Source organism: Miniopterus natalensis, chromosome 15, assembly GCF_054644295.1.
Source record: "Miniopterus natalensis isolate mMinNat1 chromosome 15, mMinNat1.hap1, whole genome shotgun sequence".
NCBI classification, from domain to species: domain Eukaryota; kingdom Metazoa; phylum Chordata; class Mammalia; order Chiroptera; family Miniopteridae; genus Miniopterus; species Miniopterus natalensis.
In genome coordinates this window covers 26,424,507-26,434,021 of record NC_142095.1, presented here as the reverse complement: position 1 = coordinate 26,434,021, position 9,515 = coordinate 26,424,507, and the positions used below count along the sequence as shown (strand labels likewise).

Below are 9,515 nucleotides of genomic sequence, written 5' to 3'. Positions count from 1 at the left end.
CATCATGGCCTTGGTTCACAGGGACGTTGTGAAGTTGGACCCTCTCCAAAAGCTCCCTGAAAGAACAAAAGAAGTTTCGAAGCATGTCAAAGCTACTCATGGTTAAAATCTTTAGGATGAAGCAGGAAGACAAAAATAATACTAAAAACAACAAAAGTACTAAAATCCTGAAGTGACATTCACTAGGTGGAGAACTGTTGTTCTTCAAGGAATAGCACTAGTTGAAGATCGGAATGTGCTCTGAAGCATCAGGGACAATAAATATGATGAGAATGGCTCTTGGGTTTGGTGGATTGTTTAACAGTGAGAAGATTGGTTGGAGACAGTGCATTTTTGTAAGTCTATCTTTCCTTAAGAGTGAATAAAAAATAAAAGATTTTTGAATGTATAACATGGAGTGTTGAAGGGAGGGCATCCTCACTGTGATGCAGGGAGTGGCTGGCAGGGGTCCATCTCAGAAGGATGCAGGAGGGCGAGTGTGTGGCATGGGTGCCGCCATTCCCCAGCCAATTCCACAAGACGCTGTTTATTGATCATGGCATTCTCTCACGCCCGAGTCCTTCTAACTACAGTTAGTTGGAATCACTCTGAGCTGGCATTTAAGATCCAAAGGTGAGGGGAAATGGGGACATCGTTAACAGTGCAAACAAAAATAAAGTAAAAGAAAAAAAAAAATTTAAAAAAAAGACCCAACTTTTTGCTGTCCCTGGTTCTAAACAGGGACTTTTGTGCCCAGTTAGTGCCCAAGATTCAAAGACTGTTCTTCCAGCCCAGGAAACTTCCATCTAGTCTCCTGACACAGACAGGCCATGGCACCAAAGCTACTAGCATCTCTCAGCATGCCATGGAGCTTTTAGTGAAGTAGTTGTTTTAGCATAGGTTGCTAGAAATTGGTGGAAGAGTGGGGAGCCCAGGGAACTGAACATTATTGAGCCTAATGGACTGGGGAACTAAATAGGATGATGGCTCTGCCTCGCTAGGAAGTTGCAGCATTCATAGGCACCCCAGGCTATCATAGCACTGTCCTGTCAAGGGGATTAACACCCCTCCCTCCCCCAAGTAGGGAGGACCAGTTTTTCAGTCTCCCCCAGGTACAACTGGTCCACTCACCTGGAATATGGGGGAGGGGGAAGAATAAACACAGTAGAAGCCAAGATGATGCAGGGGGAGACTACCCTAAAGGCCCGTCTGTCTAGCCTGAGACAAGATTGAGTTGGATAAGAGACAGAACCTCCAGAAGATCTAGGAGATGAACTGCTTAGGGGAACGGCCCAACACAGCTTGCAAAAAGTTGGGAAATTGATTGGTTATTTTGAAAGAGTGCCTGGACCTTCCCTAGCCTGAGATAATATAAGATAATATAATTCAAGCTTAACAAAGCTCTCCCCCCCCCGTGTGCTCGTGCATTCTCTCTCCATAGCAGCCTTGTGGGCCTAGCAGCTGCTGGGATTCTAAGCAGGCTCCAAGTGCAGGCCTGGAGCCAGCTGAAGTGCAGCTGGGAACAAACTAAACTAGCTGGATGGGGACAGATACTGAACTGGACAAAGCCTTGGCATGGCACAGAATTTCTGGACACAGGCTCTATTTCTGGGCCTGATGAAGACAAGGCTGGACTTTTTCCATAGTGGGATAGAGCTGAACCCGGGACAGTCCTTTGTGTTTGCTCTAGCTTCAATAAACCTTACCACAACATCTCAACTTTCCCTGCGTGGGTACCTGGAAATGCTTTTCTTGTGACACCACAAGGACCCCATTTCCACCTGCAACAGTTGTTAATATTTTTCACTTTTTTTTTTTTTGCAGTGCACTTGCTCTTAAACTCAGATACAAGTCTGTGCACACTGCATTAGAGGACAATCAAAATGACAACCATCACACCGCACTCAGAATCATCTTTACTCATCCATGAAGTAAACTTGTTCTCTATCACTTTTCTTACCTTGTGATGGTATAGCCTAGGTCATTCTTCAGTCCTCATGTTCCCCAAGTCCATTAAACCCATGTGGCACAGTGGATATTTGCATTGGAGTTGTACCCACCCATTGCCTCTGATTGAAAGCCTGGCCTGGTGTTTATGCTTGTTTTGATTAGGATGCATTGGCTTTAAGTAATAACAAATCCCAACTGAAATTGGGTTAAGCAATAAAGAAGTAAATTATCATATATTACAAAAAGTTCAGAGATGGGATATCTGCAGGTGAGGAGCATAATTTAAAACTCTGGCTCCACTTGCCTAGGCTTCTCTTGTTCTAGCCTCCTCCATGAGTTGGCTTCATCTTCAGGCTGGTAGCAACCTGGCTTTCGATCATCACATTTAGTTACAATTATGCTTAGATGGAAGAAGAAGGCATATGTGCATGTATGCCTGTGCATGTGCGTGTGTGTGTGTGTGTGTGTATTTTGGGAGATTGGGCACTCTGTTTTGCTGTATTCTCATTAAGAGTGAAGAAATCTTTCTAAGAACCCTCCAACAGACTTTCTTTTATGAATCATTAGTTAAAACTGGGTCATATGCCCTTTCCCCTATATCAATCACTGGGAAGGAGGTTTAGTCACTATGATTGACTTACACCAACAGAATATATCCCTTGAGCTGGGGGTAAGGTCATAGGAGGGAGAGGTAGATGCACTTCTTTGGTAAGAAAAAGTGATAGTAGCAGAATGGTTGTTGAGTAGGCAAGCCAACTGTTTCTGCTACACAGGGACAGAACTGATAGAATCAGAGGTGGACCTTTCACAGAGGAATGACAATTTTTCATTGGCTAGTGGTCAATCAAGCTATCTTGAGAAGAATTTAAACTGGAGGAACATAGATTATGCTTTGGTGGTAGTAGATACTGAACTAAAAATTCATACAGAGTTGGGTCTGGGTAGAAATACCATTTTTAGTTGCTGAGAGAGACGAGAGAGAGCCAGAATCATGGAGTGGGTTTTCTGCCTTTTGCATACAAAAAGACTTGACCAGAGTGCTCATATATGTTTGCTCTTCAGTAAGCTATATTTTGCACAGTGTAGGTTTAAACTGGGCCCTCTGCGTGCCTAGTATATGTATCTTTGCAGTTCTCAAACTACTGAAGAAATTCCAAATGGATAAAGAACACTAACTCTAAGCTGATGATTGCTCTTCAAGGTTGACCTGTTCTTGACTGTCTAGATAAAATCCTCACTGGTATTTTTTTTAAAAAATTATCTTTATTGTTGAAAAGATTACAGGTGTCCTATGTTTTCCCCCCATTGACCCCCTCAACCTTGCTCCCACCCCCTTCCCAGTCCTTCACCCTATTATTGTCTGTGTCCATGTGTTATGCATATATGCATATGATTTCTTTGGTTAATCTCTCCCCACTCCCCACCCCCCTTTCCTCTTCCCTCTGAGATACAACCTTTTGTTGCATGCGTCAATATGTCTGGGTCTATTTTGTTTGTCAGATTCTTTTGTTCATTAGCTTCTTCTTAAAGAAGACCCTTCAACATTTCCTGTAGTGCTGGTCTGGTGGTGATGAACTCCTTTAGCTTTTTTCTTATCTGTGAAGCTTTTTATCTGACCTTCAGTTCTAAATGATAGTTTTGCTGGGTAGAGTAATCTTGGTTGTAGGTTCTTGCTTTTCATCACTTTGAATATTTCTTGCCACTCCCTTCTGGCCTCCAAAGTTTCTGTTGAGAAATCACCTCACTGGTATTTGCCTGCGATTCTGCACTCTATAGGGTCAATAGGATCTCCAGTTCCTCAGACCTGACTCTTTCACTGGGAGAATCCTGAATGGCTCACATAATATCCTGAGAACAATGACAGGTGAAACTGCCGGTATTTTTTATATTGGTTCTTGAAAGCCTTGATCATAGCTGCTACTCTTCATCTTTCCCTTAATAGTTTAACTGGGTGTAAAATTCTAGTTTGACTGCTGTTTTCCTTCTGAACTTTGAATATATTGTTACGTAGTTTTCTGGCATTTGTTTGTGTTGATGTCAGTCTCATTACCATGGGTTTGTAATAAATAATTTTCTTCTTTGCTTATTTTAAGTTGGTCTTTCATTGCTGATATTCTGCTTTTTTGCAACAGTGTAACTAAGTATAGCTTAATTCTGCTCAGGAGATAGTGTGTTTTCAACACTAGAATATATGTCTTTCTTCAGTTCTAGTGGTATTTCCTCTTCCTCATTCTGACTGTTCTTCTTTTTAAAAATTGAATTAAGTGCATGTTAAAGCTTTTCATCTTGCCCAGCCAGGTGTGGCTTAGTGGTTAAGCATAAACCTAGGATACAGGAGATCGCTGGTTCGATTCCCAGGCAGGGTGTGTGCCTGGGTTGCGGGCTCGATCCCCAGTCGGGGGCATGCAGGAGGCAGCGGATCAGTGACGACTCTCTCATCATTGATGTTTCTCTCTCTCCCGTCCTCTCTCTGAAATCGGTAAAGATATATTAAAAAAAAAAAAAAAAGTTCTTCATCCACTGTGTCATGTAACTAAAATATTTTTCAGGCATTATATCTCTCTCTTTTTGTGTTGTGTCATTTCTTTACTTGCTCTTCTAAGTCACCATTGCTGTGTCTAGTCCACTATTTAACTTAACTATGATTCTTATATCAATGACTATATTTTAAGTTTCCAGCATTTTATTTGGTTCATTTTAAAATACCACCCGTTCTTTCTTCTTTGAGTCTTTTTTGAGAAACATTTAAAGTATACTTATTTTACAATCTCTTATATTTTTATATTAGCTATAGACCCTGAGATGTGTTTTCTCTTGGTTGTTGCATCTGGTGATTATCATGATTTGTTTCCTCACATGCTTTATAATATTTGTATTTACAAAATCTCTCCACATGATAACGGTTGAGAACCTCTGCTCTTGACCTTGCTGCCACACAGCTTTCTCCAACACTTCTTATGGTGTCAACAACTGTCAGCTGCTGGCATTGGTTCAGCAACTGACAGTGTTACAGCCAGCATCTCTGATCCTCTTGGCCTTTCCAGTTTGGTTCCCAGATGCTTGCTGTAGCCCCGATCACTTACTGCCTCTACATTCTAGATAAGAAGAGAGAGGAAGGGTAAAGGCCAGGGCTCTGACTTCTATTCCCATCTCATCGACTGGAATTGTGCCATGTGCCTTTGCTAAGACAAAGGTGGCTGGAAAAGTGACCATTTGATTTGGTTTATTTTAAAATACCACCAAATAAAAGTGACCATTTTCTAGATTCTACAGTAGAAGGAGGCAAGAGCAAGTAGGTTTGGAAGTGCCTGTGAGGTATGAAAACATGTCTTGGGTCTTTCGAAAAGTTTATTATTGCAAAAATAAAAATTACATGCCCATTATAGAAAATTTAGAAAAACACTATAGAAGAAAATTAATTTAACGCAGTCTCAGCCAAGGACTATTAGCAGTTTGAAGCATTTCCTTCCAGATTCTTGTTTGTTTTCCCCATGATTCAGATCATATTGTATTTACAATGATGGATTTGACCTTTTCTTGTAACACGAAAGGATTGAAAGGATTAGAAATTCTCCACCTGTTATCACAATTTTTTAAACATTTATTGTCTGCAGTATATTTCATTATGCTGCTGCACCATAGTGTAACTTCTCCCCTCCTGTTAGGATCAATTTTTTCCCTTTCTCCAGTTTTATAGAATTAAAAATAACCCTGTATTGAACTTCTTTGTGCCCACAGCCTTTCCCTCCTTTGTTCTATATACTTATTTATTTATTTATTGGTGGAGAAGGGAAGGAGATTTTTAAAAAAAGGTTTGGTTTCTGCTTCAAAGAGCTTTCCCAAAGAGTGGCGATTCATTTACAGTACATATCATCATGGATGAACACTGTGCTCCTGTCTTTCATGACAGTTTGAGTTCAAGGTAATGCGTGGAAAATGTGTTTTTCTGAAATCTAGTGAACTCATTTGGACCTATGTGGGGTGTTCCTTGTGCTCTTGTTCTCAGATGAAAGGCATTGGCATTTTGGCTTCAAGAACAAATGAAAAATCACAAACACAACTTGTGTTTGATTTGGATCTAGGCTAATTACTTAGGAGCCATTCAGCAATAATGTCTCAGATATTTAAAGACTCTGTGAAACGCAATTAATCAAGGGACTGTTAATTCTAAGAACTATGCAACCAACAAGGGATTGAGGGAAGAACTTTAAGTCTGGGTGCCAAGTTCAAGGCAAAATATCAATAATTTCCTCACATTTGCAATATCTATAAATCAGGTAGAGGGAGAGGATAATAAAAATTATATAAAGAATGTTAAATTTTCCACTTATTCCAGTTCAATAAAATGACTGTAAAGAAAAGAACAACTTCAGGTGGAAGACTAGTTACTTTGTGCTGGTCAGAACTTTTAAAAAAAAAAAAAATACCTTTATTGATTTCAGAGAGAGGAAAGGAGAGGGAGAGAGGGAAACATCAATGATGAGAGAGTCATTGATCGAGCCCGCAACCGGGCATGTGCCCTGACCTGGAATCGAACCCCGATCACCTGGATCCTAGGTCGACGCTCAACCGCTGAGCCACGCCCGGCCGGGCTGGTCAGAACTTCTTAAGAGCAAAAAGAATGAGTACCCATCAACTTCCTTAATTTAAAGTTAATTATTTGTCTTAAAAGATGTTACCTTGTAACTTAAGCATCTATGTTATACTTTGAAAAGCCCAGGCAGAAAATAAAATTACACAGAAAGCCAGAACCTTCACCACTGCGAGATGTTTGCTGGCAGTGCTTGCTGTCTAAAACCTCTTTCCCACACATTGCACAGATGCCCTTTTTGTAGGCATAAACCTGGCAGCAATGAGAACCAGGCCGGTGCACAGAACTTTTACAAATTCTGCAAGTGGAGAACTCATTCATTCCATATGGATTAAATTTTGCTTTTTTAGAAGTCAAAGCTTTATCTTTGTTTAGCTTTTGTGCACCCCTTTCTGTGGGATTCCTTGCACCCAGGAAAACATGTATCTGGAGTGATAACAGTGCCAAGTTCCTTTTCACATTTTCCGCACACCATCCTTCCACTGACAGTTTTCTTAGCCATGGAACCACAGCTTTTTTTTTTTTTTTTTTTTTTTTTTTGAGTCAGAATGATTTCCTTTGGGCAGATTCCCAGGAATGGGACTACTGGGTCACAGAGAATGAACCATGTAGAGTCTTGGAGTATGTTGCCAAAGAGGCCGATTCATTTACATTCTGACACCAACTCTTTGGTGAACCCTTCGTTGAATCCTGTCTGCTCCATTGGCCGTGCCCTTTTGCAGAGGGATGGGACTGATCTGTCAGCACAAAAGATACTGGTGGGAGGGTTCTGCCAGTTGTCAGGAAAAGATATAGTCCCACACACTCACTTTTGACTTTCAAAACGTCTCCACCCACATTCTGACCCCCCCAACCCCCATCCCTCAACATGTTTGTTTGCAGTGGGACATTTTTGTTTCTCTCACTCTCTCTTAATTATGACTTAACTCCTAAGACTTGGGTAAACACTCCAAGTGTTATAAGGGGCTGTCTGGCTGGGTGGCCTGTGCTCCATTATGGTATTTTATTCACCCTTCAGCCCAACTCTGTTCTCCTTACAGAGCCACTGCCATGGCAACAGTCCTACTTGGGGCAATAAGTATAGGTGGCAAAGTTCCACACGCTTAGTATGTTTTACCTTTCAAAAAATTCTTTGGGGACTTTCAAGTTGGCTTGTTGAACAAAATAAATAATTTTTTTATTATTATTTGATCAACAAGGGCTAAGGGCGGCAGCTTTGATAACAGGGAAAGCCTGGACTGGCCAACAACCTGAGACCAGAGTGAGCAGGTCACATCCAGCTCCACTTGAGACAAGAAAGCAATGGGAACACTCTCAACGTCGGTGGAAACTGACTCAGGTCCCAGGCAGTGTTGGGGAGGTCCCACCTAAGACATGAAATGAGCTCAACCCAAACCCATTCTCAGTGAAATTTGGGTGGCTTTTGGCTGCCACCACTGGAGGGGTCAGGGGTCACCTGCAGACAGTGCACTTTGAGGGCTCTGGGCTCTTCCTTGCCCGTCTGGGTGACATCACACCACAGTCCTCTTTAGCCCAGAAGCCCTTAAAGGTGCACACACGATACACAGCATACTGAGAGCTCTACAGAGGCTGAATATGTCAGCTCAGAGGGACCAGCTAGCCCAGTGTCCTCCCCCATCCCCACCTCCACCATCTGTCTGTCCATCATTTACATTAGATTTACTCGTTTGACATTTTTTTAAACTTGAGAATTAATGATTGAAATTTTACAGTACTATGTTTATTTAAGTATTATGTTTTTTGACTTAATAAGCAAATGTATATATTTTTTGTTTTTTAAAGTAGATTTAGCCTGGCCGGGTGTGGTTCAGCAGTTGAGCATCAACCTAGGATCCAGGAGATTGAGGTTCAATTTCCGGTCAGGGCACATGCCCCAGTTCTAGGCTTGATCCCCAGTCGGGGGCATGCAGGAGACAGCTGATCAATCACTCTCTCATCATTGATGTTCCTGTCTCTCTGTCTCCCTCTCCCTTTCACTCTCTGAAATCAATAAAGATACATTTAAAAAAAAATAGATTTACTCCTTCCTTCCTTCCTTCCTTCCTTCCTTCCTTCCTTCCTTCCTTCCTTCCTTCCTTCCTTCCTTCCTTCCTTCCTTCCTTCCTTCCTTCCATGTGTATTTTACCTGTTTAGTGGGATTCACTCTAGTATGGTGGAAAGAGAGTGACATGTGGAGCCAGACCCACCATGGTTGGAATATTTTCCTATTAGCTGTATAGCCTTGGCATAGGGTGACCAGATCTCCTAGGTTGCTGGGGGCTAAGGGGTTTCCTGGAATGCAGGAATTTCAGTGCCAACAGAAACACTCCAGGAAGATGCACTCAGCTTTGAGGTGCCAAAACTCCCACCTCCACTTCCAAAAGCTTAGGAAAAAAGAACAGAAGCTGTTCAAATGTGAGATACGTGTTTTTAATATTTAAGTAACAAAACATGCAGGTCAATATTCAATGCATATACAATAAGAGAGAGCAACAAAAAAATTACAAATCACAATCTAACTACATGGAGACTTTTAAACAATTAAGTGTTGGACAGAGAATATGTTAATCAAAAACCCAACTGAGCCACACCCCAGTGTCTCACACCCAACCAGGGTCTTTCTGGTGGTGGTCGGAGGCAGAGAGCTCATTGTACCCCAAGCCCTTCATCTCAAATCCTGAGGACCCTTAACAATCTCTATGCCCTAGATTGCTCAGCTTCCTCTCTCCCCACCCCCACTTTTTATTCCTGAATTGATTTATGTGTCCATCATTTACCCCATCCTAGACAATGAGTTCCGTAAGCACTCTATTTGATTTAGTCTAAAACCATTGCTATCTCAGTGAGAAGGGCCTCTGAATTTACTGTTTTCTCTTTTAGAGAACACAATTGCTTTTTATTTACTGAGCCATTTTCTGGTCTTTCTCCAGATATAGCCTGTTCAGCCTAAAGACCCCTGTGAATAGTCACCTATCACCTTGGGAGTCACTTTTAT

General features: G+C 41.6%; 1 pseudogene; it reads right to left on the bottom strand.

Annotated features, from left to right (window-relative positions):
• Nucleotides 1–6,616: 6,616 nt before the first annotated feature.
• On the bottom strand, nt 6,617–6,995 carry LOC107546056 (cysteine-rich PDZ-binding protein pseudogene; annotated as a pseudogene).
• Between the last annotated feature and the right edge of the window lie 2,520 nt (nt 6,996–9,515).